The sequence below is a fragment of the Rattus norvegicus genome, chromosome 4, assembly GCF_036323735.1.
Source record: "Rattus norvegicus strain BN/NHsdMcwi chromosome 4, GRCr8, whole genome shotgun sequence".
Taxonomy (NCBI): Eukaryota; Metazoa; Chordata; class Mammalia; order Rodentia; family Muridae; genus Rattus; species Rattus norvegicus.
The window spans coordinates 53,704,109-53,710,913 of NC_086022.1; the positions used below are offsets into that span (position 1 = coordinate 53,704,109).

Consider the following 6,805-nt stretch of genomic DNA (forward strand, 5'->3'; position numbering starts at 1 on the left):
ATACATGCTATACATCATTATATCTACTAAGACTCTAATCTCAAGCTGAAGATGGTGCTATGCCTATAATCTTAGCATTTAGACAGCTGAGACAGGGGAACTGCAGATTTTAAGTCAACCTGGGGTACCCATCTCAAGGCCAGCCCATACTACAAACTCCAATGCATCTAAATAACTTCTGTTTAAAACTAGTGTAATGGAGTTCATATCGGTGCGGTCCAGATGGCAGAGGCCTGTGCGGGGCTATCCTTGGAGGTGCGTGTCCGTGTTGCTCGTTGGTCATGGTGGATTACTTGATTCGCGGAAGCACTTCTTATGTGCGAGTACGGGCTCACAGCACAGCAGCTCTACAACTGCAAGGAAGGCCTCACCTACAATGATTTTCTCACTCTTCCTGGGTATATCGACTCCACTGCAGATCAGGTGGACTTGACCTCTGCTGTAAGAAGATTACACTGAAGACCCCATTGGTTTCCTCACGTATGCACGCTGTCACAGAGGCTGGAATGGCCATCGCAATGGTGCTTACAGGAGGTATTGGCTTCATCCATCACAACAGCACACCTGAATTCCAGGCCAACGAAGTTCGGAAAGTGAAGAAATACGAACAGGGATTCATCACTGACCCTGTGTCCTTAGTCCTATGGACCGTGTGCACGATGTTTTTGAGGTCAAAGCCAAGCATGGCTTCTGTGGTAACCCCATCACAGATACAGGTCAGATTGAGAGTCAATTGGTGGGCATAATCTCCTCGAGGGACATTGATTTCCTCAAGGAGGAAGAGCATTATTGCTTCTCAGAAGAGACCATGACCATCTTCAGAGAGAAGATTTGGTGGTAGCCCCTACCGGCGCCACTCCGAAAGAGGCAAATGAAATTCTGCAGTGCCATAAAAAGGGAATGAATTGTGAATGAGAAGGATGAGCTGGTAGCCATCATTGCCTGGGCAATGAGGAAGAATCGTGACTATCCGCTGGCTTCCAAAGATGCCAAAAAGCAACTACTGTATGGGGCAGCCATTGGCACCCATGGGGATGACAAAGATCGGCTGGACTTATTGGCCCTTGCTGGTGTGGATGTGGCGGTTTTGTACTCTTCCCAGGGAAATTCCATTTTTCAAATCAATATGATCAATACATCGAGGAAAAATACCCCAATCTCCAGGTCATTGGAGGTAATGTAGTCACTGCTGCTCAAGCCAAGAACTTCATACATGCAGGTGTGGACGCTCTGTGAGTCGGCATGGGAAGTGGTTCCATCTGCCTCACCCAGGAAGTGTTGGCCTGTGGTCAGCCCCAAGCAACAGCCATGAACAAGGTCTCTTGAGTATGCACGTCACTTTGGTGTTCTGGTTAATCCTAATGGAGGAACCCAAAATGTGGGTCATATTGCCAAAGCTTTGGCTCTTGGGGCTTCTACAGTCATGATGGGCTCCCTCTTGGCTCCTGGTGAGTACTTCTTATCAAATGGGATCCAGCTGAAGAGGTATAGCGGTATGGGGTCTCTTGATGCCATGGACAAGCATCTCGGCAGCCAGAACTGGTATTTCAGTGAAGCTGACAAAATCAAAGTGGCCGTTTCGGGGGCAGTGCAAGACAAAGGGTCTATCCCCAAGTTTGTTCCTTACTTGATTGCTGGCATCCAGCATCCTGTCAGGATATAGGTGCCAAGAGCTTAACCCAAGTCAGAGCCATGATATACTCTGAGAAACTTAAATTTGAGGAGAGAACATCCTCAGCTCAGATGCAAGGTGGCGTCCACAGTCTCCATTCGTTCGAGAAGCGGCTTTTCTGGAAACAGATCCAGTATATGCCTTGAAGTTTTCAATAAAAGTTTGGGGGAAAAAAAAAACCAAAAAACCTAGCGTAATGGTGTCAATTTTCACCCTATCCCCACCTGACCTTATTTGCATATATGTCTTAAGGATCATTTTCTTTTCAACGAGTAAATGCTTTCTTTGGAGTAGCTTCCAAGGTGTTCTGTCCCAAGCAGATCCCTACAGAGCTCTTGACCTCACACCCTCAGATCATAAGGATTTGAAAAATAGTCTATAAAAGCACATGCTTGGCTTTTGAAATTCTGTCCTCTATTAAAATAGACCCAGCTTTCAAAAAGCTGCAGATTTCCACCAGGGAACTCCAAGTTCCATAGAAGCATTTTGCTTTCTCTCTGCTCGGTCCTAACCTATTGGAAAGGTGTGTACAGAAACCAACTACACACGATGTGTCAGCATCCTCGCAAAGAAAATTGGATGTGCTGTAGCTTATGGTGTTTATTATCTTATCTCTGCAGCGCAAAGACCTGACTTATGAAGCAATTATCTTCTTCATGCTCAGATTTATTAAAGATCCACAAAAAAATTCAAAACAATAATGCTAAGAACTTCTCTATGCATAAGGCCCTAAAACAACATCAGGTGCGGTTTTCAGAGAGGATTTTTGTTTCACTGTTATATAATCAAATGTCAGTCAGACTATCACTGCGCAACTGAGTTTGGGATGTATTTTAATTAAGTGCCTCATTAATCACACAAGCCTGTTCTGGTAACATAGCTGAATCCTACTCTTTAATCAAAGTAGCAGAACAAAATCCTTTAATTTCAGGTTACTTGTGACAATTAATGTAGACAAAGGGTGTGTGCCTTCCATGTAAGTATTGCCATAAGGCCTCCATCTATCTACCTTTTCATACTGCTTCAGGCAATGTTTGCGAGGTTCAAGACAATCTTACCTCAGGCATCCTGGAGGAGGAAGGAGATTCATAATCAACTCATTATGAATTTTCCCATTTCCCATGTAGGATCCTGGAAGTAAATAAACTACTAAAAACGGTATAGTACAAATAGATAGTCTTTCGCAAATGCCACTGTATTTATTTTTATTTAAGTTTAGCTTTATTTGAGACAGGGTCTTACTGTGTAACCCTGACTAGTCTCAGGGTTCTGCCTGCTGAGTTCATACACCAAGTTGTGATTACTTTTGTCTGGAAAGGAGAAGTCTATAACATTGGGCTTTGCATCTTTCTTTGCATGTTTGTATTTTTGTGTGTGTGTTAGCTTCTACAAAGTCGTGCTGAAATGAATATATAAGCTTTGTATATATACAGTGAATATTTAATTATATACGTGAGTACATACACAATGAATAAATAAATGAACAATTACATATTCAAACATGTTTATATAAATATGAACAAATAAAATCATAGTAAAATTAATCTGTAATATTTCATGTGTACATACATGACAGTTTTCTAAAATCACAATGAAAGAAAAAGTTTCTTAAGTAATATTTTTCACTTATTTTTCTGAAAAAATTCAAACATTTACAGTATATTTTAACTACTTGGATCTGCTACTACCTACTTACCTATCTCATACGACCCCTAGTACCTAACAGCCCATCTCCCTCCCAAATTCACACCTTCCTTCTTGTTTCGAATCAGTAACCTCTGAGTCCAATTAGTGTTACCTATATGCACAATACAAACATGTGAGAAACATTAATATTTAGATGGCAAGTTGACAGTATGACTACTTAGCAAACAACAACAGTAGGTTTACCTCCAGGGATTACAATCTCCCCAGTCCAGGACATTTGACCAGATTTATAGCACAAAGCATGAAATCCCCCTGGCGGGACAGGAAATTAGAACATGCTTGGTTAACCTCATAAACATCACACCATGTTACCAGGGGGAACTGTCTTAGTTAGAGTTTCACTGCTGTGGAGAGACACCATGACCAAGGCAACTCTTAGAAGGACAACATTTAACTGGGGCTGGCTCACAGGCTCAGAGGTTCAGTCCATTATCATCAAGGAACACAGCAGGGAACAGGGCAGCATCCAGGCAGGCCTGGTGCAGGCAGAGCTGAGAGTTCTTTATCTTCATCTGAAGGCTGTTAGTGGAAGACTGACTTCCAGGCACCTAGGCAAACCCACAGCGACACACCTACTCCAGCAAGCCCACACCTCCAAATAGTGTTACTCCCTGGGTCCAGCATGTACAAATCGTAAGAGGGAACCTTACCGGGCAGGTCAGTATTATAACATACAAGGTCCAGTGCTGGGTAGGACCTTTGTTGTCTTTTTTTTTGTCTCCTCCAGCTGCCTGCACAGCACTTTCTGTTACTGTGTAAGCTAGCCCATCGGGGAGAGTCTGCTGTGATCAGTCCAGTTTGATTTCTCTACATCTTACATTCAACGGAGTGAGTGTGGTCAGCAATTGATACACAAACTCTCTTTTTAATTAATTACTTTATTTATTCACTTTACATCCCAATATCAGTGCCCCCTCTCAGTCCAGCCTCCTTCTCACAGTTTCTCTCCCATTTTTCCCTCCCCTATGAGAAAGAGAAGTTCACTTTAAGTATGGTCCCCCAAAACCCCGTGGCCCTGAGCACAGTCACTGCAGGATTAGTCATATCATTTCTCAATGACGAAAGACAAGGCAGCCCAGTGCAACAGATTCAGGGATAGCCTATGCCTCTGCTATATACGTGTGGCATGAGGGGTCAGGGACCTTTGGTTAGTGGTTCAGTCTCTTGGAGCCCCTCAGGGTCCAGGTTAGTTGACTCAGTGGGTCTTCCTGTGGAGTCCCTATCCTCTTCCAGTCTCTCAGTCCTCTCTTCAGCTCTTCCACAAATGGCCATTTCCTGTAGCCATGCAGGAGTCTGAGTGGAGGAATAAGGACAGCAAGCCACCCACAAAATCTTTGATCTAAAGTGTGTCCTGCCTACAAGATGTGCAGTAGCAAAAGCAGAACAGTGACAGAGGGAATGGCCAACCAATGACTGGCTCAATTTGAGACCCATTCCATTGGCAAGAACCAATCCCTGACACTATTAATGATATTCTACTATGCTTGCAGACAGGATCCTAGCATAACTGTCCTCTAAGAGGCTCCACCCAACAGGTGGCCAAAACAGACATGGAGACCCACAGTCAAACTTTAGATGGTACACAAACCCTGACTATCTAATCATGGTGGACAACAAAGAAGAGTGGCAATGGCCTATGTTATTTGGGGAGGAAAAACAGTTGTTTTATTAACAGTTTGGGAGAAAGGATATAGGGCCATCAGACAGTTGATATTGCTTAGCATGTCATGGCACATCATATCACAGTGCTGAGAACAAGTGCAGAGAGAGATTACACTGAAAGACAGGTAGCCAAAGAGCAACCAAAGACCAAGAGTTCAAAAGAGCTTGTTAATTCCTTATAAAGGCAAACTACTATCACCACCACATCTTAGAGTGTTCACCACTACTCCCTAGCATTAATTTGTGGAATACCCCATTAATTGTTGGGCCTTTTGAAGAGTAGAACTGTATAGTGTTGTTAGTAAAGCAACTTTATAGATACTGTTATCCAACTTCTTACTTCAAAATCATTTAATCTTAAATTAGAGAGGGAAAAGTTACTATAGAGAAAAACAAAAATATTTTCTTTTCCTCATCAAGGTTATTTTTCTCTTAAACTTACTCACATTTATTTGGCCTGCAAAATTGGGAGGCTGTCAATTAATCATGTTTTAACAAGTCATAATTATGAAAATTTTCACTGTTTCCAACTTGTAGAGGTATTTACTTCTATAATTTATTCATTTTTGTACTGTTCCAGTAAGTATGAGGTGCCGTTCTTGTCTTTTACTTTTATTTATCTTTTACTTAGGAAAAAAGATTTATTTTATTTATTTGTATGGATGTGTGAATATTTGTTCTTGGGTGTCATTGTCCACAGGAGCCAAAGGAAAGCCTGGGACCCTCTGGGGCTGGTGGTAGCAAGTAACCTAAAATGAGTGCTGGGAATCAAAGTCTGCTCTTAGAGGAGCTTATTTAGAGATGAGCAGCAAGAACTGTGAGCGAACTCTCCAGCCCCAAGTTCTATTTTTTCCAATATTTTTACCCCAGTGATTAATGAAGCAGAAATGATCATACCTACACAGGTCTACTCTGCTCCTTTGGTCTGTTGGTCTATTTCTGTGCAATTCACAATATTTACCTTTGAGTACATTGTATTTTGATGTATATTTCTGTAGTCCTGTATTACCTTGAGTAGAGTTAACATTCCTATGATATTAATTTATCCTTCCTAAGAACATTGAATGCCTTTCCATCTGTTTCCATGCATGTTTTACGTTTGAGTGCCTACTCCATACTGGTTACATTTGTTCTCCTTTCTTGATCTTTGCTTGTGCTATTTCTGTTTGTTAGTGTTTCTAACATTTGAATTCTAATCTCACTTCTGGTCTCCTATTTGTTTTAGCTACAGATAGACAACTAACTACGTGGATGACACTTTCCGGTGATTCTTCCATTAAAAGCACATCCATAAGATACAGACAGTCCTCTTAGAGACAGGAACCCTGAGGACAACTTGCCATCACAGTACTCCAGAAGTGGCAGAAGCTGGTTCTCTAGCGCTGTGAAAACTGAACGTCAGTCTGTAAAGCTGTGACTCACACGCTCTTCACTGAATTTGTCAGGAGCATTAAGCATTAACTTTTATCCCTTCTCAGTGCAGGCAGTGAGTTTCTGATCTTCAACATTTCTGATTTGCAGCACTTTTCAACACTGTTTCACAATTTTTACTTCGCTCATGGCTGCTTCTCGGGGCCATGTTATTATCAGTATCCTATAGAAGCTTTCCATTTTCTTTTCTCATCTGTGCAGGATGAGAGTGGTTTCAATATGAAAGTAAGAATTGCCACCATCCCCTTTATTACTGTATGGGGGCACTTTGCTTCTGCAACTTGATTTTCTCTCCCTGGGACTTAGATGTCTCTTTGCTATCAAACAGACCCT

At 42.0% G+C, this 6,805-nt stretch overlaps 1 pseudogene; it reads left to right on the plus strand.

Annotated features, from left to right (window-relative positions):
* Positions 1 to 281: 281 nt before the first annotated feature.
* On the plus strand, positions 282 to 1,818 carry Impdh2-ps1 (inosine monophosphate dehydrogenase 2, pseudogene 1; annotated as a pseudogene).
* Positions 1,819 to 6,805: the final 4,987 nt, after the last annotated feature.